This window comes from Topomyia yanbarensis, chromosome 1, assembly GCF_030247195.1.
Source record: "Topomyia yanbarensis strain Yona2022 chromosome 1, ASM3024719v1, whole genome shotgun sequence".
Taxonomy (NCBI): Eukaryota; Metazoa; Arthropoda; class Insecta; order Diptera; family Culicidae; genus Topomyia; species Topomyia yanbarensis.
The window spans coordinates 12,324,119-12,349,725 of record NC_080670.1 but is presented as its reverse complement, the minus strand read 5'-3'; the positions used below and the strand labels follow the sequence as shown (position 1 = coordinate 12,349,725).

General features: G+C 36.4%; 1 protein-coding gene across 1 annotated transcript in view; it reads left to right on the top strand.

The window, feature by feature from the left end:
- Window positions 1-7,488: 7,488 nt before the first annotated feature.
- LOC131676906 (calexcitin-1-like) overlaps window positions 7,489-25,607 on the top strand; it is a 106,234-nt gene continuing 88,115 nt past the window's right edge. The window contains exon 1 of the mRNA XM_058956304.1: window positions 7,489-7,818. The gene's annotated coding sequence lies outside the window, so the exon portion shown is untranslated. The remainder of the gene's footprint in view (window positions 7,819-25,607) is intronic.

Below are 25,607 nucleotides of genomic sequence, written 5' to 3'. Positions count from 1 at the left end.
CGTACCACGACCATTCCAGTGTGGAAACACCGAAATGATCCAACTCTATTCTCGACACAACCAAATCCAATTTCACTCTCAATCTCGCCTATACAACTTTGGGACTGAGTGTCACGCTTTATCCACACCCGCCCTGCCCTACAAGGGGGGTCGGAAGGGGGGGGGGGCGAGCGATGCGGGTGTTAACAGCTGGCAGAGGACCAGCTCGTAAAACGATTCGACAGCGACGCAACTTACTGCAGTCTTCTTATCGTGTTATTATGTCATCCGTTTGCAGAGTTTTTGGCACAGATGGGTTGATTGCATCAAACGTGCGATCACACGATTACCGCGCGCGCTCTGTGCTCTGTGTTTGGTTTGCTGTTATTTTAATTCCAGGCGATGGGGGCTTGTAGTCCGTCTCGGAACAGAATTCAATTTATTGAAACTGAAAGAGTGCAATCTGTTCCACTATTGACGATGGGTATTAAGTTTATTTTATTTTTGCATCGTCTTTTTTTTATTTTGTTCAGAATGAACTTCTAAATTTGGGTAGCCTTGATACTATTTTGCACTTCTAGGTAACTGAGCTTGAGTTTATGCATATGGATACACGAGTGTCAGCAGGTGGGTTTTGACTGATAAGACTGTTTGTGATAAATGCGAAATTTTATAATCACTTTGTTTGATTGTTCAATATTGACAAGTCATCTCTGCAGGGTGAAGTAAACTTGCGATGCCTCTTGTGTTAGTATTTGAGAATTGTGGTGTGGCTCTTTTAGTCGGTAATGCTCAAATGCGTGTGATCTCATTATAGAGGCAGGGTACGATCATTATCGCCAATGCGATAATCACGTGTTCTTTCTGGGACGTCATCATATTCCAGGAATAGTATAAGGGTTTATGCATTGGGCCGGAGTCCCAAGGGTTGCAGGTTCGAATCCTGCCTCTGGGAGGATTTTTCACATAATTGGCTTCGCTTAACTTACCATTTTGATCTGTTTTCTACGTCGGATGCCACCAAAAAGTTCAAACTAGAAATAGATTAGTTATATAATCAAATAGATTCCTTTAAAAAACTTTTAAATTTTTTTATATTCGCCCAAAAAAGTTATTTTCTACAAAAAAATCAACTTTATATCACTGTTGGTAATTTATAAACATAATATAGCGAAAAATATGAAATTACCCAATTTAAAGCCGAATAAAGAGAATTGAGCGATTTTTCCTTAAGATATGCACCTATGGATATATTGGTTATTCAATATAGTTGTAGTTACTAAACCTAAACATTTCTTACGGAAAAATCTTTTCTTTTATTTGGTTTAAAATTAAGGAGTTTCATGTTTTTTCACTAAATTATATTTATAAACTACCAACAATGAAAATATAACGTTGAAAAAACTTTGGCTGAGCTATATTGAAAATCCAACATTGAGGAAATTTGTGTCTTCTAGTATGAACATTTATTATATATATATATATATATATATATATATATATATATATATATATATATATATATATATATATATATATATATATATATATATATATATATATATATATATATATATATTAATATATATATATATATATATATATATATATATATATATATATATATATATATATATATATATATATATATATATATATATATATATATATATATATATATATATATATATATATATATATATATATATATATATATATATATATATATATATATATATATATATATATACATATATATATATATATATATATATATATATATATATATATATATATATATATATATATATATATATATATATATATATATATATATATATATATATATATATATGTATTAGTGTGTCCCAAAATGACTTCAAGTTAAAAAAGTCATCGGGCTCACTTCTTAAATGAAAGGTTAGGGTATTGGGACCACTTTCTTCTTCGGAGTGAGTTTGCTAAAACGCTTCCTACTGGTGGCGACTTTTGATTTTTTGAAAAATGGGCCGATTTTGGATAAAATTTCAAATTTATGCCTGTTGAAGTGGTCCTGAACTGTCTTAGATTTTTTTACAGCGTTTTTTATTTTTCTGGAGATCCAAACGGAGAAGTTTGGTTAGTTAGTTTGTACAAATTTGGAATTATAAGAGCGGCAAGGCCATTAAAACTTAGTAAAAAGTGAAATTTTTGGTGCTTTTCAGTATTTTTTCTTCAAAACTGGGTATCTACAAAATTTTAAAAGTACAGAAAACACTTTATATAGTTGAGCCGAATTCAGGGGCGTAATTTTGCTGAAGAAAGTGTATAGCTATGGCTAATGGGGTATGAGTTATTTTTGTTAGATAACCTTTGACATTTTTAGCAATTTATCAAAAATAATGCTGTTCCAAAAAGTAAATCAGTTCAAATGTGCTTTGACCACACATTGTTTTTCGAAAAAAGAAGGAAAATCATGAAAAATGACGTTTTCTGTACGTCTTTAGTATATCAGGACGAGGTTTAATGAGCATCTGATGATTTTTTTTGTAACTTAAATTATAAAAATAATAACTTTGCTAATGACGCCCAGTCTCTAATTATTTTTTGAAGAGTTAATTCTCTATAATTACTTCTAGGAGGCATCTTCAACAAAACGTTTGTGTGAGAAGATGCGATGTATTCTGTTGTAAAACTTTTTCGAGGATATTTGCCCCAAATTTGACTATTTCGGAAATATGTGATCTAAACAGTAAATATCAGTTTTTCAACACTCACCTCACTCTTCTGCATTTTTCTCCACTTCAAAGTTCCTAACATGAAAATAAGACTTTATATACAAAATGTAAGTACGTTAATCAATTCAGACTTCAAATATACGTCATAACTTGCCATTAACTCAACATATTTGTTTAATTTTAGTGATTTTCAAACCAGCTAGGTGGCTATTAGTATAGAAAATATTTAAAAAAAAAATCGTCAAATGCTCATAAAAACCGATTCTGATGTACTAGAGACAAGCGAAAAACGCCATTTTTCATCATTTTCCTTCTATTTTCCGAAAAATAATATGCGGACTAAGCCCACTTAAGTTGTTTTATTTTGTAGAACAGTGTTATTTTTTATGAATATCATAAAATGTCAAAAGGTTATTTAACAAAAACGTAAATAACTTATACCCCATTGGCCGTAGCTATACACTTTCTTCAGCAAAATTAAATTCGGCTCAACTATATGAAGTGTTTTCTGTACTTTTAAAATTTTGTAGATACCCAGTTTTGAAGAAAAAATACTGAAAAACACCAAAAATTTCACTTTTTACTAAGTTTTAATGGCCCTGCCGCTCTTATAATTCCAAATTTGTACAAACTAACTAACCAAACTTCTCCGTTTAGATCTCCAGAAAAATAAAAAATGCTGAAAAAAAATCTAAGACAGTTCAGGACCACTTCAACAGGCATAAATTTGAAATTTTATTCAAAATCGGCCCATTTTTCAAAAAATCAAAAGTCGCCACCAGTAGGAAGCGTTTTAGCAAACTCACTCCGAAGAAGAAAGTGGTCCCAATACCCTAACCTTTCATTTAAGAAGTGAGCCCGATGACTTTTTTAACATGATGTCATTTTGGGACACCCTAATATGTATATATCCATGGATTTCAATGTGAAATTTTTGATGCAAAACTATGGGTATTTTCAGCTTGATTTTTATTTTGATAAATGTTCAAAAATTGTTAAACGTGGCCAGTTTTGATATTTTTTGACCATTGTGCTGATTGTTACAAACTCAGTTAGCATGAAAAATGTTTAAATAAATAATACTCAGTGTAGTAAACAGCAATAACAACATATGCGAAATATTTCACCAAAATAAAACCATCAGCGAAACTGTTAAAACCGTAATATTTTCAAGTGACTTGTGCCAGTGGTTCTGGTTGGAATTTTAATGAAATAAACTGCTTAAATTGCCTGTTATTGCTTACATTTTTAAAATCTAGTTGGGGCATTATCGAACGAAAAACTTTGTTTCCGACCACCTTAATGAACAACACACAAAAGTTTTGATTAGTGCTTACATAGATTCATGTTGCTATTGTCCAATATGAACAGCTCATGAAATGAAGAATGATAAATTTTAATATTATTAATTCAACGGAGTATATAAATATATCTAGAATATCTCCCATATTATTCAGTTTTAAAGCTGGCTTCTTGGTAGGGCTTTCCGTCAGAATCACTCACTACAAGTGCAGACGAGACGGGAAACGTCACCCACCAAAACACTGCTGAAGGCCAGCGGGCTGCGATTCTGATTGTGATATTGAGTGTACGGTACAGATGTGAGGGCGTAGGGGCTCTACGATTGTATGGGAATGAGCTGTTATTTGTGCGCGTCTGCGACCGCGTCGGTCAGTTTATAAGCTATAGCGTTCACTAAATCATTTGTTGCGTTGTTGTGCGTTTTGTTGTGCGAAATTTTTGGCATAGTTGTACGTGAATGATCGCGATTGCATGTTCGTCTTTGTGTATCATTGCGAAGGGCTCGGGCGTTTGTAAGTGAACGTGTTCGATCGCGGGGACGCTTGTATTTCGCGTGTGCTAGCGAAGTATGTAACATCTATAAATTCGATTTAATAACTGTGTGTCCATTCGCATACTCGCGTATGTTCTTGAATGATTGCGCGGACCGTAAATCTGATATTTAATTTTCGGTGAACAGTTCTGGTGCTGGAAAAGAGTTAGCTCTCCCATATCATGTCGCCATGGAACGTGTTGTCTAGTGCATATGAGCGTCATTTTTTTTCTGATTTGTCGATCTGAACGCATTAGTCTCGGCTGCTACACTGCTCGGATGTGACCGATTCATGATCGCGCGAGATGAGAGTTGATGTTTGAGACAGCATTGGTAACTTTATAAGTGCTAGAACGTTCGCTTAATAACCGATGTGTTTTAATGTTGGCGAGATAGCAGGCGTAAGTATGTCAATTGCATGTTCGAGTTTGTGATTAGATTTGTGTTATCGAGGAAGTCACGAGCGTTTGTACGTTTGAAATGAAAGAGTTTGTGAGTGCATGTAAGGGAATATGCAATTGGTTGTGTTAGTGAATGTTAGTATGGGTTTAATTTACGATTTCATTTATTTAAGATATAGTAAAGAAGGGAAAATAGCATCCCGAATAAAGATTAAAAAGATGCAAAGAGTAGAAGTCGAAGTAGAAGCGTGTAAATTGATCGAAATTATTTATTAGGAAAAGCAAACTAATAGAAGCACAACAAAGTAGATTAATGAAGTAGAAGAAAAGAACACATGTAACATGCAATCTAACTATTTGAGCTCGCATAAAGGCCAGCAAATGGTATTTATTTACCATTAACGACAATTCTCTTTTAATAGAATTTTATCATACTATGGTGATCGGAAATGTATGTCTCACGTCTGTGTGTAAATTAATCTTACCCTAATTTATACAATATGATCTTCTTGAATTAATCTAATCGAACGTTCGAATTGAACACCGAAGAAAAGTGACCGATGAATCCTCGAAAGTAAAAATTGAACGCGAGACAATAAACTACCCACTATTCTATCATATACGCCAGTTCTGCATCCATTCCCTAACTCAAAAATATTCGGATGAACACACCCATAGATAGACATAACAACCGTACATTCGTACTAAAAACAACAGTTATTACTACACTAACACTAATAGGCTTCTACTTTAACATTTCTTGAATGGTTGATTGTTAGTTTGGACAGGTGCAAAGTATGAAAAAACACAAAACTAAAAAAAGGCCTATAAGCCTTCTCGGTCTCCGCGATACACCACCAGCGAAGTCCTCTTTTTAAAGATGTATAAAATCTTTTTATTGCACTTCAACTAACGACTACAGCTTGCTTGGTAATCATTCGAGCTCTACATTTGGTTTAATTATATTTAACCTCACTTCTTATCGTTTTTCCATATAAATTGCCTTATTCGCCATTTTCCATATACTCCTGGTAGGATTTCGAATCATTGCTATTTTAATGGTCTGATCATTGCTGTCCTTACAGTTGTCATTTATATGCCGCCGTGAAACTGGTGAAACTCCAGCAACTTCCATTATTCGAATAATTTCAGCCTTAGAGCAGTTGATAATGGTTCTTATTTCGGGAACAGCAACCTAACTTTATAGATTTTAAACACCATATGAAGATAGTCGTAGCCAGGCTCCGCATAAAGATGGAGAGTGTTTTTGGTTCCATGGTAGAGAGTCTCGAAATGTTCTGAAGCATACTGTTCTCTTTCTGACTTTTTTCAATTTTATCGACTCGTCAGTAACTGACTTTAACTTGAGACCAGCTAGACGATAAATTCAAATAGTTCTCACAACATATGTGAATGCTTAAAGCAACTTGCTGGTATCGAGTGATGTCTCGGTTATCCAAGCACAGAAGTTCTAGGTTGCTCGCGAGATAGCAACAATAAACTCTAGCCATTTGGTTTGAGAGCAAAACGCCTGGAAGAATGCAACTTTTTTTACTCCGTAGAGGGAAAAAATGGGTAAACCAACTTATGCATAAGGGCAAAAAACTTAATTTGACTCAACCAGATTTTGGTGTTTTAGTTTTGATTGATCGTCTGACTGGTCCCAAGTTGGTGTCAATTACTGATGAGTGGAACATGAAACATTAAAATCCAATGCAATCGTTTTTTTCCTTTTCAGAGCAAAAAAATGTTTTATGGCGGTCTTTAGTTTAAGAATAAGACTGTCTGTTTTCTTAACTAAAGCTCGAATAAGCGTCTATCACACTGAGTTTATGACATGCCCATTCAAAAAAAACATTCCATCTCTCAAAACAGCGAACAATCCGTGGATTAGAAGTTTTTTTCTAATCAACTTGGACAGAACGCGACAGTGACTGAGCTATCTAATTGGAGCTCTTCCACTTCTTTCTCTTCTTAAGGTCATAAATTACCAATCACATTCAGAAAACAAGCCAAACCAGCCGTTCAATCAACAATAAAAAAGCTGTCGCGGGTACTCCCGAAAAATTGCGCCATTGCCAGCAACTGCGAACGCACCCCCAAAAACTTGGGTGAAGTAACTCACCCAGCATTTCGCTCTCAGCCCGCGCAACCAGCCCGAACAAGTCTCTCACTCTGTTCTCCCGCATTGAACTGATAACGCTGCGAAATTCACCTACCCCTGCAGCAGCTATCATACCGAACCGGAACGTACCCGAGCTCCCCCGAAAATCCCGAGCTGCCTTTCCAGTATCATCCAGTATCCAGTATCTGCAGCAGAGCACACCGCTCACGAGTTGTACCCACTGACGGTGGGGTGGTGGTATTGGCACTGCTAGTTTAGCCCACCACACCCACAAACACCCATGCACACATATACCAGCAAACTTCCTACCCGAAGCGGGTGGCTGTGGGTGTTGTTTGCTGCGAGAAGGTGGTAGGTACCGGTCGTGATACTCGAAGAAAGAAAAGTTGCATTACTGCCCTATATATAAAAGCGTTCCGCCGTTGGGAAAGCTTCTGCATTTCGTCGCTCCGTGTCGCGTGGTGAGAATACTTGCTGCTTTGGTACAATCTATACTACTCCCGCTACTGTCGTCGTGCGAATCTGTCGTGATTCCTTCGCTCTGGTGCCACTCTGTCCAGTTGTGCAACCGTTGTGCGGCGAGTTCTATAGTTCACCGTTTGCAGTGTTCTTTTTGTGTGCTCTGTGTGCTGTGGTGCCGATTTGTGAGAGCAAGTGATTGCTACCTCGATTCAAGCAGGGACAGAACAATCGCAGCCGGTTTGTCCACGTAACGGATTATTGTTCACCGGATTCTTCGGACGGGAAGGTGTTCCCCTAAAGGTGAGTGGAATAGTGATAGTTTTTTGTTGGAGTTTGTTAACCTGTTGGTGGAGCTTGATTATTAATAATCAATTTATTCGCGGGGAAGCCTAGTTTGTGAAGGTTGCTATTGGTGGAGACGCATGGTCTCCTATAAGACTGTCGGTTAATTATTAGACTAAATTCGCTCAATAGAATGTGAACAAAACGAAGCTAGAATAGATAATGGATTCAAGTAATATAATACCCGACTGAAGCAATCGGAAAAAGTTCACCTTTTGAGCGCTTAACGAGTTTACGTGTTCGAAACATGCCAATTTTCTTGTACTGCTTTCTTGTCGCTTGTGATGTAACTCAAAGGAAAATAGTTGCTCTGCAACAAGAAAGTCCTGCCAAATTGCCTCTACCGTACTGGGTCGAGTTTCGGGGACAGTCCGAAAATATCGAGACCTGCACACATACGTTGGAAGCTTCGTAGCTTTATATCATGTCTGGACTAGAAGCAAGGCAGTCCGGCTTTTGACGCTGTACGGTATGAAAGCACTAAACCTAAATGGAAAATGAGGCATTGCCTGTAGGTATGTGGCAGTCATGTGAAACGTTTCTGAATTATGATGGCACAAGGAAACCTTCCACATCACGCCCATCAAAAGCATTATGTTTTTTTGTTGTGTTTGACTGGTCTTCAAAATACCAAAGAAAAGATTACAGATATTTATCATTTCGTTGAACGAAGTCATTTACAATAATTAATTTTGAGGTTATCCGTTGAAAAGGTTGGACTTTGGAGGTTCAAATGATTCTACATGTTCGAGATTACAGATTTTTAGATTTAGGAAACTGTTGGTACAATCGATCGGAATGCCGATGAATTGACGTCTTTGATGAAGTTTTTGTTCAATTTATAACAAACTTTTTGTGAGTTATGTAAAATTATCAAACACGGTAGAAAAGTAAGAAATTGATCGCTTGCCATTGTCCCTGGATTAATGTTGTTTCGGAATGCAAAACGGCACAGCAGGCCAGGCCTTTTCGGAATATTGGAACACAGGCAACATGAACCCTTTCCGTCGTTTTTTTGTGCTCTATCTTCTGTCATGCAGAGTCATCGTCGCTGTTCGTCATAACGCTGAAATTTGAATGCGAAATGGAAAATAAAATTGGTTGGGAGGAAAATATTAATATTTTGAATTATAAATAGTATTTTTTTATTATTCCGAAAAAAGAGGTTCTTACTTTAGGGTCATTCGCTGTTTTCATCGGGTTAGAAAATCACGTAAAAAAATTCCTTGTGTACGCGGGATCGAACCCAGGTGAGCTGCGTACAAGGCAATCGATTTACCTACTATGCTATGACCTCGACTTTCAGCACGATTCAAAATTAGACCAATTCTACACGGAAAAAATCACGAGTTTGTGAGTTGAACGACTTACGAAAAACTATGAAGGTTTATTTTGAATTATAAACCTCGTATTTTTTAAACTATTTGAGTTTCCAAAAAACTAATTCGCGCCAAAAATATTTGTACTTAGCGATACATCCGAATATTTGGTTGGGTTCCTTGACAAGTTTAGGTTTTGTTATGATTCTTGTTCATGATTTAGGGACGTACTGGTTTGTGTAAGCTACATCGACTAAAAGTTCCGATGGTTAAACGATGTTCGTGATTTCATGAGCTTAGTCACGATTTTCACAATTTCTCATCACGTTACCGTGATATTTTCTTCAAAAGTTAACAATTGGATTTTTCTGGCCGTGTAGCGTGATTTGAGTTTATGTTATTTATGTTCATGATTTCAAGATCTCAGTCACGTTTTTGTTTTCGTAGTGTATATGCACGTTATCATGATTTCATTCCTGAGCTTCCTGTCGAATTTTACACGTGGCGTAATGTGATGCATGTTCATGATATCAGCATTTTTATCATAATAGTCGTAATTTTTCCACCTTGTTATTTTTTTGAAAAGCATATGATTTTTTTCTTGGAGTAGGGAAACATGGGGAGACTTGACCAAGCACAGAATTCTATTATTGGCTATGACGTATTATACAAGGTTCTTAAAAAATTTCTAAAATATTTGTATGCTTGTTTCGATCCCTTAAGGTAATTTTAATAGTTTGGAATGCAAATTCCTTTCCTTATAGAAAATATTACGTAATTAATAAATTTGAGTTAAATGATGCAATTTTTTATCAAACTTTGTATGGACATATCTACTCGACTAATAATTATTTTTAAACTATTTATAACACATCTTATTCCTTATGAAGTAGTGAAACGATTTTATATAAATCGGAACATTGGAATAGTCATTATTAAAATTTGCACGACATTGAACGTAAGAACCAATGTTGGGTAGACATGACCAAGATTTTATGGGGAGACTTGACCAAGTGGCAATAAATTGAAAAAAATATGCAAAAATTTCTGATATTTACTATGCTTTGGTATCTACTGTTAATGCTAATCACGCCACAAAAAATCCCACCTCAAACATCAGCCAATATCTTTTAGTATTAGTAATCAAAATTAGCATTAATATGGCAAATTTCGTAACGTGTGAACATGCAGTGTAAGCAGTACAGATAATCCTTAAAAGGAAATGTATTTAAAAAATCGAAATTTGCGAAGCGCAACCCTTTTATATTTTTTACTGCTACCTAAGGATCTCAACAATATGGAAAAAAAAGATTTCAGTATGTTTTATGTCATTATTTTTGTCCTGATTTTTAAAAATCACTTGGTCAAGTCTCCCCAGGCCATTAAAAAAAACGTCCACAGAAAAACTTTTATAACTTTTGCAAAAATAAATTCAAAATTCTGCAAAAAATCATGAACACGCACAATACCGTTGCACATCATATCTCAATGAGTTTTGAAGGATTGAAAACTTTTTTAGAGAGTTATGAAAGTTTAGCTGAACACCTGGTCAAGTCTCCCCATGTTCTCCTAACTTGATAATATGAACTAGATCACAAATCTGTGACTGATTCGCGATATGTTGTACTATAAACTGTATCACGAGCACGCTTTGTGGCTCTCTGATGTATTATTGGTGCACAGTGAAGTTTTAGTTTTCTGTCCGGACATCACACTGAACCTTATCAAATGAATAACGAAGGCCCCTATTGTTGCCCTACCATTTGACTCAATGTGTTGAAAAAAGATGGCAGATGTTGCTCTAATCAACGGCTTCAAATGGGTAGGGTGATAATAGAAACAAAACGAAAATATGCTCATTACCCTACGGGATATTAAGTGCATGGAACAAAAATGATTGCACCCAAATTATATGAAATAGTTCACGTAAAAATTTCATGGCTGTGTGTAGAGTAGCATGAAGTTGAAAATTATTAGGGAAATCTGCTAAATATCACAAGCAAGCAAGATAGATCATGAATCATGTACTCGGAATCATGAACCAGTTCACGAATATATGCATAATATTTTATGATTTTGTGAACTAATTCATGGGTACGGATTTTGAATCGTGAATATATTAAAAATCATTAATAAACTCTGACAAGACAAAGTACATGTTCGCTGGTAGTTAACGAGCAGTCCGAATGGTGTTGGTATTGAGGTGAAAATCAGGTACGAGGGTGCGATCCTGAATATGCATCTCAGTATGTTCTACAATTCTTTCGTTGACTCCATTCAATTATCTCTTTTTGTTCCGACGCAAAATCGTTTTTATCACATCGTTTCATATGCAAAAACAACGTTTTCGAGCTTATTACATTTGTGGTGAGGTCATGCTGTGTTGACTATTAATTTGCAGCGAAATGAAAAGCGATAGGGATAAAGTTACAAATAACGAGTTATAGAGAAAGTTAAGGGGCACCAAATGAACAATAGTTACGATAAATTTAGTTGATTAATAATTAGAATAATTACAAAACTCAAAAAAAAGCTCATTTTAAGTTATTTTACTAGTAAAAAGTCATTTAGTACACTTAATTAAGAGATATTTGTACATACATCGAAAGAAAATTTGCTCAGCTTTCCAATGAAACCTTGGAAATAACTATATAAACCATATTTTTTAGACTAGAGTCGTCACAAGAAATTTTTAGTAATGAAATTACAAAGAAACGAGAAGAGATAAGAATAGGATGTTGAAGAACAAATTATTAATCGTCCTAAAACCAAACTTTTGAATAATAGATATTTCTATTATTATAATTCATTATTTTGAGAAAATCAACAAAAACCGCATCAAAACATTAATTTTTAACGTTTTTACAGCTAAAAGGTAATTAAAACTAATTAGCTGAAAAATATGAGGACACCATTCAATAGGAAATTTTCTCACCTTTCCAATGGAACTAAAAGATTTAAAATACAAAGTATTCCTTTCGAGTTAGAGATATTTTAAGATAAATAAGCATATTACACAAAAAGTTCAATAACTATGTAACGGTTAGGATTTGATGATATGTGTAGAACGATTTTTTTCTCCAAATTTGATAGTCAATCACCCCTCGAGAGGTTCTTAATCATGAACCAAACACCCTATATATCTTGAAAGACTAAAGACATATGATAAAGATCGGCTCATCGAATTGGTCATACCTCAGGGTTGAATTTTGATTTTGTGAAACTTTTGCAAAAATCCTTAAGAATATCTCCATTTGCTTTCTAATTTTTAAGAATGTTCCAAAATTGCAAAAAAGGAAAATTCTTCCCAAACTGACGAGAATATAACAAAGATTCTTTCGTGACATCGTCCAGGATGCCAGAGCTGACCCCAGAATGACCAAATTCTAACTCTTTTATAATGCCCATTTTTGAGCTTGTAATTGAATGCCATGAAGGTCCCATATTTATACAATTCAAACGATTTATAAATTAATCCTGATCCTGATCATATCTTGATACGATTCAGCTGATTCAGTACTTGACCAATATAATGGTTCATCCGGAATATCCAAAACTGACCGAGGATGGGCAATGATTTTACAATCACAATAGCTTAATTCAATTGAAATTCATGAGTACCCAGAGTGAGTAAGTAGCGCCATAGTCGCTATTCGTATTCGGTTTTTTATTCACACGACTGACCCCTTGGTACAGGGCGGCACAAATACGCCTACCAATTCTTTTGGATGTTAGTACATACAAGGAAAAGGAAAGTCACGAAAAAATGGGTGTACCAGCTCTGATAACTGACATTTAAATATGACGACAGTTTTGAAATGACATTAGCATGTATAAACTTTCCGCTAGCTGGCGCAACCATCAGATAGCATAATTCCACTAATTTGGATTCGGCACCTTGCGTGAAAACTTGGCTACAATGGTTATTGACATATGCAAACTTTAGTGCGCTGAATATGTGTAATGAATTTTCAATCGAATGTCAACACAAATTGTATTGGCTAATATATCTGGTTTCTGTAGTAAAAATATACTGTCAGGTAAAAGATGGGAAGAATGCCAGATATTAGCTTGTCTAGCACGATTTCCATTTATTTCTCTAACAGGTAGCTAGTATCCATAACGAACTCTATTAAAACATCTTTTAAACGCAAAAGATATGGATTTCAGCTTCGACCAGCCCACGAAAAAACTATGAAATGAGGAAAAAATAAAAGCAAAAACCTGTTTTCCCATGGCACGCAACGGCGGAACTTTCCCATCACAACTAAGCGATCGGTCAAAACTGAAGAAAAACTTTGCCCGGAGTATTCTCCACAATCAGCTACTTTAGCTGTTCACTCATAAAATCCCTCCCCTGGGGATTGCGATCTGAGCCAAAAAACTTCCCACCTAACATCCCACAGAAAAAAAAACACCCCCACTCTCTTCCTGGACAGCTGAATCCCAAACTATTTGAACTATGGTGATTGCCTGCCTGCCTGGCTGGCGACGAATTTTCGCATTTTCATGCCTTTTCACTTTTTCCTTTCTTTCGGTTCCTACGACTTTGTCGTTTCGCACGGCTACTTTTATGACAGACGGAGAAACGTTTCACACCATAACGGCTGACCCGGGTCGGGCCACGCCAGATCGGGTCCTGGGTAATGGTCAAGCTGTTTTGCATAATTCGACGACGACTGTTGGCAGGAAGTTTCTGAGACGTGCCATTTGCACTGTTTCCCGCACCAACTAGGAACTGTAGGTTGATGTATGTCAGTGTCGAAGCGGGAACCACGAAAACACATGAATTCACCAATGAAGAATGTCCGTTATTCGTTGTCGACATAACAAATAGGAATTTATTGTTATGAATCTTATATAGGCAGACCTGAGATTGTTCGTACGTTATTGGTTGGAAATTCGAGTTATTTCTGAACGTAACAGTAATTTACTGACTTCATTCGACTGTCGATGTTGTGTTTAAAAATCTACGCTGACAGCTACGAGGCGTGACATTGTGCACCTATAAGTTGAGTCAGTTGAGAGTGTTTCCCTTATCGCAAGAGATTTTGCACTCCAGAGTAGATTTTAGATGTAGCAATGTTTGCCCATCTGCGAACGAAGTTTGACATCTATTGACATACATTAGCCTCTACGATAAAGAATGCAGATTTAACTTGTGAAAACCGTACGACTTAGAATAATTAAAAAAAATATATAAATAGTAGATCCGGATTCTGTGTTGTGACTTCCCTGACTAGACACTAATTTCGTATTCAAATACTCCTTCGTGTGAATTAAAACTAGTTGTCAAATTCGAATTGATGCAACGTAATATTTTACTCGGGAATATATTTTGATCTATCAGTTTATTCAAGAAATTTAATTATTTAGTAAAACAGATGATTGAAAAAACACTCACCAATCGAACAGTCCCGATGATTCTCAATCAATTGCTCGAAAAAAAAATCATTACCTATTCCATTTGGATTAACACTACACTATTTGAAACTTCTCATTCGCATTTGATTATCGACTTAATACACAAGCTTCACTATATTACAATTTGCAGCCAATATTTTTGAACCACATTTTTTGGTATTTTTACATATTTACGATTTATTTCTCAACAATTTTATAAACGATAAACAGTGATATTTTCACTTGGATAATAAATTGTAAATCTTTTCTTTACCACTATAGCGCTTTGAAACCCTTCACATCTTGCAAACTGAATGTATACCATACACTCCGCCTCGCAAAAAAGCGCTATGCGCAGCTTCCGATGGTACGTTGGAACTCAGCTGAACGATGGCTAACACTCACTGCTCTGTACACACACACATTTGCATTTAATTCTACTGGGCGCTTGCAGCGGAAGAACAAAATGGCTTCCTCCTCAAAAGAGCGAACGAAGCTTCTTCCAACACGAACACGCCTCTCTTTCGAACTGCAATTCTCACTACATCAGTTAAATTTTCGCTTTGCACTACCGATCACAATCGCTGGCCTTTCCTCTGGTGCTTTCTAATTGGAATCTACAACTCGATCGAACATGATCAAACACGACCAGGTATCCCCCGATTGCATCGAATCGCACTGCTGGAAACACTACAATTTTCTTTTTTTTTGATATCGGTAGCGGTAACGCGCTCGAAATTCACACGTAGTTAACAAAATCAAACGACTTTCTGTGGTAAAACTTTCAAACTAATAATCCGTACTGACATACGACGCTTGAAGAAAACTTTCGAACTAGTTGGCCTTGCATTTTGATCACAACAACTGCTGACTGGCTGGATGGCGATCGGTCGCTCTCGCTAGTAGTCGCTAGAGTGCATGGGAAAGAGAGAAATAAGAATCGTTAGTCAAAGAGCGCAAAGACACTCAGTTGCTGAGTTGTTGGCATTTTGTTAGCTTCTATTTTACATATAAATATTAAATACACAGGTATGCTAAATTTCTTGCTGTCTTACACGCACACACAAAGATGATAGTTATTTGGAAGCTAATATAGAAATTGGAATTATTACGTTCACGAGTACTTTTTCAAACAGGCTTATCCAACAATGAAAAACTCTCTTTACTTACTTGTTACTCGATCGGTCTAACATTTACATCAACACGTTGCATAATATGCTAGTGAAAACCATCGTTTTTCGATCTGTACTGTACTGCTAAAGTGGAGTGTTTTATAGTGACGCCATAATAAAAGAAAGAGAAATCAAACAATGATAGTATGTCATTGTTGGATGCGTTTATTTGAAAAAGCACTCGAGCGTTTTCAATTGGAAATATGAAAAAACTATCTAGGTTTTAGATATACATATAGATCTTCCCGTACACTCAATGATAGATTTTATATATAGGGCAAAATTTGTCACCAATATTTCTGCTTAGCAGTCAAAAATATTCGACACGTGTTTTTTTATTCTAATATAGTAAGCGACATTCTCGAGAAATTTTGTCTTGAGTTTCTACGTTTGTAAAAAGTACTGTAATAACTAAATAGATGAGGTGTAATGTACGGTAGGTATTACGAACAGTTGAAATAACTCATTTTATCACTAGAAACACTTCTTTTCTTAGCTACAGTGCTCCAGTTGTATGACTTCGGCGAGAGACTGCAACATGAGTCAAATTTAGCATTAGAAGACCATATCAAGAAGCTTGTTATCAAAGTCACGATTTTCCCTCATTTCTGAAAATTTTTGGACGTTTTGGACAGGGTAAATATTAGAATACGGTTGCTTACATTAGTACTGCGATTTGTTTCAGTTGCTTGCACCAGCTCACAGACAAATCAATTCCATTCTTTATTTCATGAGTTGTTCATTGAGGCAAATTTTGTGCACTACGACAATGCCAACATGTACGACGTATGCAAGATCATATGAAGACAAATGATGAGCATATTTCATACAAGCTTCTATTGATCCAGGGTCAAGGATTAATAATCAAGGATAAAGGATTTAGGGGTGTGTCTAAAGAATTAAGGACCCAGTATATGACCAGAAGCAAGAATCATGGATAAGAAATCAAGGATCGAGATTTAGAGCCAAGATGCATAGATCAATGCCAAGGATCTAGAATCGTGAAGCAAGGATCAACATTCAATGGTCAAGAATTGAACAATCTCGATCCAAGTTTTCAACCATCAAAGATGAAATATTACAACCAAGAATCAAGGATCAAGAACAAGGGTTATGGACAAGCTCAAGGATTAAAAATCAAGGAACAATATTTAGGACCAAGGCGCATCAGTGACAAGGATCGAGGATCAAGCACCAAGGATTAGAAGCCAATGGTCAAGTATTAAACCAACTGGAACCATGATTCAGGGAACAAGCACCAAAGATATACAGTGGAGACCCGATTTTATCAGCACCCGATTTTATCTACCCCCTATTTTATCAGCTTTTTGACCTGATTTTATTAGCTTCATATGAAAATTGATAGTTGGTAGTTTGATGGGCTCTAACAGATGAACCAAGTTGAATTCGAGTAAATCCTTTCTTGGGAATATCTTGCTTATCCTAGATATCCGAAAAATGCAAAAATAAATATATTAATGTTTTGTTAAATTTTACACTGTCAAAATTTAACAAAACATTAATTAAGGGGGAACTTAAAGTAAATAATCAGAAAAGGTTGCGAGGTTATATCTAAGGACCAAAGAAGAATATTTTAAGAGCTTCGGTTTATTAAAAAGACAGAAAAATATATGTCCCGATTTTATCAATGTCCCTGTTTTATAAGTTTAAAATTCGCCAAGGGGCTGATAAAAGCGGGTCTTCACTGTATTAATGATCAAGGATTACGGACCACCGACTTTAAATTTTCAAGGACAAGGATTATGGATAAGTACCTAGAACCAAGGATTAAGAATCAGTGATAAATTGCCAGGGGGCAAGCGCTAAAGATCAACGAACAAAAGCAAGGGTCGAAGATTAATGATTAAAAATTAAGAATTATAGAACCAGAATCAAGGATCTCGGATAAAGGATCAATAACCAAAAGCCGTCAAAGATTAAGAATCAAAGATACTGGATCATAGACCTAGGACCATGGGTCCAATGAGCAATATTCAAGGATCAAGGACCAAGGAGCAATGATTAAAATAGTAGTTTATTAAACCGTAAACCGGGGTGACTTTGATCACTCAAAATTTTTTCGTAGATCGCTTATTAAACCAGAATAGTCGACCGAATCATTTTAATTTAGAATAATTTTTACTCTAAACATATAAACTACTGATTCGTTATACTTTTTGAGTATATTGTTCGGTTTTGGGGTACAAAAACTTAAAAAAACCGAAATTTGACTTTACCTTATTTTTACGAAGCTTCGTAAAGTGTCTATTTTTTATAAAACAAATTAATCTCAGATTAGAGCAAAAGTAATAAATTACAAGCGAGTTTTTATTTTCCTTTAGATTGGGATATGCCAAATTTAGTTTTAAGAGATTGTTTATTTTAAATACATTTTTTGTAAAACTAGTTGGCAATTATTTTAAATTATTCTAATCCAAAATTCACAACATTTTTTTCATTGTTCAGTATTCCAACGTGTTAAAATGGATGAAACTTTTTGTACATTGATAAAGCACTGAAATAAAATAATTTTAGCAGTTTTAAAGGTTTTCAGAATCTTTTATTCTAGTTGGACACAAATTATACGAATTTTGGTTACTCGAATTTTAAGTACATTGAATTACTTTGTATAATACCAATTAACATCTGTATGAGTATCTTTCCAGAATTAGTTTAAGCAAACATTTGAATGAAAAACATTGACATCAATAATTTAATGTGGCTGAACATGCAGGTTATCAAAGTCACTCTGGAACACGGAAACGGATTTCAACTTGAAATAATTTTTGAAAAAATAGCTGTAAGCGGACAATTTTAGGTAAAACCATCCAATCTTGTTCTCCATACATCAGTACATGGTTTAAAAAGATTAAACTTGAAAGAAATTTGTTGCGTCTAAAAATATGTAATGATTACTTCGAAAAGTGATCAATGCCACCCCGGTTTACGGTATCGAGGATTGAACATCAAAGAGCAAACAACAACGATAATGGATTAAGGACCACGGATCAAGGGTTAAGTAAAAAGGTCCAAGGATAAAAATGTAAGAATCAACGATCATAACCAGCGATTAAGGATCAAAGAGCAAGTATAAAAATCAAAAGTCAGGGATTAAAAGCCAAGGAGCAAAGACCAAGAGTAAGGATTAAGGACAAACGATCAAGGGTCAACAATGAAGCATTCACCACAAAAAAATCCACGAGCAAGAATCAAAGACTAAAAACATGACAAACGGTCAAGGTTTAAGCCTAAGGATCAATAATCTTAGATCGAGGGGCATCAGATCATAAAAGGTCAACGATCAAGAATCAAGGACAATAATTAAAGATTAAGGACTAACGATCTTAATTTTCGGATCTAGAACTAAGGGTGTAATAATCAAGGATCAAGAACCGAGTATCAACGATCTAGAGCAAGGATCAAGGATAGGGAACCAGGGAGAAGAAAGACTTATGTTCAATGATCAATGATCAAGAATTAAAAATCAAAGATTAAGAACCAAAACTCAAAGATTCCAGGACAGATATCAATGGTCAAGAACCACGGATCGAGGACTACAAAGCGAAAATCAAGCACCAATGATTTAGAACCAAGTATCAAGAAACTATGATCAATAGCCAATGATCATGTATCAAGGACCCAGTATCAAAGATCAATGACTTTTTATCATGGATTAACAATCGAAAACCAAGGATCAAGCACCAAAATCACGAACAAAGGAGCTAGGTTGAAGACTGTAGGCTCAAGGTTCAAGTATTAATAATAAAAGATCAACAATCAAAGATCAACACTCAAGGAACGAGGACTACGTATCAAGGATCCAGGAGCATGGTTCAAGGATCTAGCAATATGGATCATTGATCAATTAGGTACAGGACCAAATACGGCGATCGAGGATTTAGGATCCGGGACCAATGATCAATGACCAATGGTCGAGGGTTAATAATCAGCAATCAAAGATAACACATCAACGATTATGGACAGAGCATCTAGAGCTAAGGATTAAGAACCAAGGATCAAGGGTCAATGATCAAGTATCAAGGATCAAAGACCTGGAACCTCAAATTAAGGATCCAGGACCAACGGTTAAGGATCAGGAACCAAAGATCAAGCATCAATTAATCGTTTGCGTTTTGTTACGTTGTGATGAAGATTTTGGCGGATTGCACACTGGCTTCATCATGTTTGACTGCTGATTACCTAATAAGAGCTGTTTAGGAAATGGTAAGCAGGAATTCATACCAATCCGACCCATATTAAATCCTCAACAGTATGATAGCCACCATTGCAGGTCACCTCCATGTTTATCGTTCACAGGGAAGGATAAAGCATAAGGTAGATGGGAAGTGTTGATGCTCCACCTACTTAACGGAAGGACAAGGATCCATCAGACTCTTCCATGGGTGTCGTGGAGGTTTAGAAAGGTACAAGGCAAGCGATGCGACCTGTGAAGTATAGTTTTTAGTGTAGTTGTTTAGTTAGTCTTCGAGTACACGATAACTTGAAAAAGGAAAGATTTTGTTATTTTTGCCTTTTTCAAATTCTACCGAGAGTATCCTATGTTTTCTAAATAAAGGCAATTTGAATCAAGGATCAATGAATCGGTTGCAAGAATCAGAATATGAAATAGATAATTGATATGCTCATAATCCGAACATTATTTTTGTTGTTAAAATACAGTGCTAACTCGTTTTTATCAACGTCGTGGTGTATTTTAGGCTGACGAAATATTGATAAAATCGGAACAAAATTGCCCCCTATTCTCGATAACCGCGGGGTACTTTCCAAGTTCCTAAGTTAATGTCTCACTCATTTCTCAGCAAATTTTCAAAATTGATTTCAAATAGCATTCAAAATGCTATTGAATTTCTTTCAGGTCCGACTTTTGGTTCTGGAGTTACAGGTTGGTTGCTCCAATCATATAGGAATTTCCCATACAAACCAGTAGAATCGTAAAACCCCAGAGGTGCTCAAAATTGACATCAAATTACCTCGATTTCCAGGTCTAGACCACTGATGGCCAGTTAAAGTTTTTTTGAATTTATTATCTACTATTGATAATTCCGGAAATTCGGGGATCCGGGCATATTCTAGAGATATGGTAGCATGAAGACAATATGTATTGAACCCATGCTGATTCAGTTAATTATTTTTTTTCATTTCCATTGTTAACATGTCGCTCAACAGGGATGTGGCTGTCGTGTGCTTGTATTGAATCATAGTTTGGATAAATGAGAACGGCACAATTGCATCACTAGGAGGATTAAAACAAGTTTTGAAGTAGAATGCTTCTAACGTTTCAACATAGGTTTTTCGGTCGTAAAATTGATCCGATTTTTTGAACATGGATATCTGCTGTGGTACTGAACGAAAACTTTTGGTTTCGTACTCCATCTAATTGGAAATATGTACGGCAATTTTGTAACTAATTTTGTAGAATGAAAAATTACTGAAAATAACGGAAATGGTGAATTTTATGAAAGCAGTTATTATCTGCGCCATGATTGGTCCGTACCATTCGGTTACAAGCGAGCCAGACTAGCTTTCTTTCGAAACTCCACCACTTTGACGATGGAAGTAAACTATTTTTGTTTGATGACCAGCCCCATCATTTTATTGCAAAAGAAGACCGAAAAGAAGGCGCCGAATTTAGTCTTTCTTTGTTGGCAGGTGAAGCGATGCAGAGAAAAAACCAACCCGTCCTTTTCAGGGCGACCATTGCACTCGCATTTTTGATTTGATATTCGTTCTCTCTTCTTGGTTGGCTGATCACATTACTAATGCTTGAGTGTGTTGGACTGGTAAATCACGGTTTGTAGGTACCTAGGGTAATGAACCTTTTGGCATACACGTTTCATATTTCGGATACAAGCCGCGTTTTGAAGTAGAATATTTATTTGTTGGCAGGCAAAACGATGTTGAGAAAAAAAAGATGCGTTGGTAATGTCAGAGACATAACCGAAGTGAAATAGAATACGCTTTAGACTGTTAATACGAATGTTGCAATTTTAACTTAACTTCTGAAAGGTTTTATAAAAATAAGTTTTTTCTATATTTCTAATGGAACAACCGAAATAAAGTTATGTTGAATTTTCTGATATTACCAAACGAATTGTTTCATTATCATTAAATGCGTTTTTCAGGGTTACAATATGAGAATCTATAGCTTCGAATATGTTTGAATACTTTAGATTTCGATGTATGTGTACCGATATTTCGATATTTCGATTAGAAATGCCGAAATAATTCGTTTTAATACAACCTTTCAGAAGGTAGTAAAAATTGCAGCATTTGTATTAACAGCCTAAAGTGTATTCTACTTCACTTCGGTTATGTCTCTGTCATTCCCCACCCATTTTTTTTATTAACCTTCCGGAAGTCGCGTAATGAAGAACTGAGAGCACATCCAGTCAAAATCGTCTTAGAGCTTCCGACGGTCGCTTAAATATTTAAGCACCCCCGTCGCAGTGTCAGTTAATGGAGATGCCTGGTATTTCAGCACAATTTTATTTTATCCATCTAAATACATGCAATAAACAATGGATGAGAACATGTATAAGCTAAATACATCTTTTTTTCAATGAAAATTTCATGTGCCCCATTGACTCCGGTCCTTCTTGTAATCCTGTTTCTCAAATTCCCTCACTGATTTCAAAGCTGAAACAATTGATTGACGTTCGCGCAGACGTAAGACAAGCTCTTGGAAAATCTCAGCCAAATGCCAGCCTTCTAAATCGCCTAACTGATTGAGAAGACGGAAAACCGTTTTGAGCTATTGAGCGCTTGTAGCAGCAGGATAGTCCCGATTATGCTTATTGGCAAAGTTTCCTCGTTAGCTGCGAGCAGCTCATAAACATTTTTAATGCATAATTAAGTAAGCAATCGCTAGGCACCGTGAATTTGGCGAAACAGCTGAAACAAAACGGCACAGTAGTACTGCGGGGTAGTTGTTTTTAATGATGTTCCGAGGCGGGCGGTAGGGGAAAAGGCTGCTTCCCTTCTTAGAGCTATAACGGTTGTACAATTTGATAGTTTACTTACTCTTCCTTCTATCGCACAAACTGAAGCCCCGATTCTGCTGCCGGAAGGAACGTTCCAGTTATTACTTTTATTTGAGGATTCCGGGCTTAGGCGGAGGGATAACGAAGGGCTTTCGCAGCGGATGGAAGCAAAGCTGGCCGGACAAAGTTTTCCGTTTCGAGAAATTGTTTGCTGTAAGATTGTCCAATTCATTGACTGCCGAGGAAAGTTGGTCGAATCGATTCGTGTCGAAGGGCAGGTGAAGTGGAGATAAAAACAATACAATGAAAGTCTTGGGTTGATTGTTACATTTCATTTGTTTCGCTTCAATTAAAATCCTCAGGTTTGGAGTATAACTGGGAAGGGTGCAGTTGTTCTTTGCGAAATATTGCTGAACAAATGGTAGGAAACTGCTGCGTCTTGGTCAGAGTAATCTATTAGGATGGCCATCATAAAATATACCGACCCAATACGCTAGCAAAATAATTATGAACTCTTATGGAGGGCGTGGAAAAAACCCCCGGGACGGTGGTATAAAAAATACGATTTATTTTTAACCGACGAATATTCGGAAATAAGAAACCAGCAATAATGGTCTGTGTTGTGCTTTAAAAGCGAATTCCCGTGCACGATGGCCGCCTGGGTTAGCAATGCTTTGAGCATTTTCCGAGCATCTTCGGATGGAAATGCGGGATGGCAGACTAGTTTTGGATTATTTCTCTTCTTAGATATAGTCAAGCCGGCATCTTGCAGGAAACCGAGTAAAGCTGGGTCATTAAACGAAAATTTATCTCTCCGCATTGGAGGATGATTGCAGAACCGGATGAAAAGTATGAGCACAACAGCAAACAGACGGAAACCGGAAACGTTTTTGTTGAAAATTGGTTCCTGGTTTTACGATGCAAGCTTGGAACGACCGGACGAATCTTCAAAATGAACTGAAAACAGTGAAAATGACTGTTAATTATAATCACAGCCTGGATTTTTGTTCTGAGTGACTCCGATCGCCAGTGTAACATTTCTGCGGGGGGTTACTGAATTATACGACGAAAATGTTCAAAACTTGCTAAAGTAGCCCCCAATAGTTTAGGAATGGTTTCCGAGCAATTTGATCCAAATTATGTGAGTATCCTTCGAAAAAAAACGATGAAAACCCAACCAATTTCCGCCGAAATACTACATGTATCGTACACCCTTTTAAGCGTAATTTCAAAATAAACAAGCCCTAATCAGATATTCGATGTAAAACGGTAACCCCTACCCGAGCGAATGATGTTGCAAAAGGGTAAACGGGGAGCATAAATTTACATCTTCCAATGAACATGTTAAAACTAGCATCAGATTGGCGGCGGTCAAACATTCACCCTTTACCCCGAGGTCAGACAGCCGACGCCACTGCTGGCTGTTCGCCTCACTCAGCAGCAGGCCTAAAATAACAGAGTCGAAGACGAAAAAGTTGAAAACCACAAACCAAATAGCTGTTTCTTTTTTTTTGTTCGTTTTGAAGTCTAATCATGTAGTCCGGGGCATATACCATCATTGCTCCAAGTAGTCAGGACGTTTCGAAGCGGAACAATGATTTTTTTGTTGTTATCCTGTTGTTAATGGTGCTTGCACAGGAGGGACCCTTGGAGCGAAACAATCGGATGTATGTTTTCCGTTTACTGCTGTGTAGACACCCGGTACCAAACCCACCCACCCACGCTCGCTCTTGCACTCAAGCGGCACTCTAGCCCCGGCGGCAGAGCGGTTGAGATTATAATAATGTTTATGGTGATGTTGTGAATGCTCTTTTTTTTTCAAAAAAGGAAACCTGCCGTGCCGCATGGTCGTGTTAGGCCTGGTTCCGAGAGTGAGATAAAAACCAACGGGACGGTTAAAGACTACTGACTACCCCAGAGTGCGCTTCGCGAGCGACCCTTTCCAGGATTCACCGACGATTTGCTTGATCTAATGATTACGGCTTGAAATGGACGTTCGCAGGCAATGAGCAAACTGTTGGTGAAGAGAGTAAACAATTTTGTTTTCTCTTTCGTTGTGATCTTAAAGAAAAGTTTTCTTTCGTTGTGGAAAATAATGGACTAGTACGGTTTGCTCGAATTTGTAACGAGGGAGTCGTTTTGTATCTGTACCGGGGGTTGTAAAATCGTTTTCGTTTGTGTTATCTTAAGAACAAATCTTTATATTATAAACATTCCCAGTAACAATTATGGTTTTATGACACCCTTGAAGTCGCTCTTCAAAATTAGATGGCGCTTGTAGTGTGCCTCAAAACTTTAATTCTTTCTTGGGATAGCTATTGTTCATATAATGGATTCGTGAATTAAAAATATTTAAACCAATAATACCAACAATCCTTTTCGCATTTACTTGATTACCTATACAGAACAACTGTCTATTTTTACTTTTTATTTGTACTTGAAAGCCTTTTCTGAATTACTTATGGAGTTTGCGTTTCGACTTCGTCTCATCAGATTCCGACACTAACTTAGTGATAGGAGGACTAAGCTAGCGCCGGATTGACGTTAGTTTCGAAAACCGGATACACGGATGTGTTCCTGAGCAAACTTCTAGTCAAGCGTGATGTCTTGCAAGAAAAAGCGCACATTTTAAGCTGATGAGAAACTAATGAAATCGAAACATTTGGTTTGGCTAAGCATGCAAGACGTTTTTATCAAAATTGTTCTCCAATAAGGAGAAATATAGCATAGAGCCGTTTCTGAGTTAAGGTTAGTTCCGCAAATAATTACAATTTTTTAAAAGCATGGCCATTTTTCATCACCAACTGGAGCTATACAACTGTATCCAAATATTTAAAAAAATAAAGCAAAAT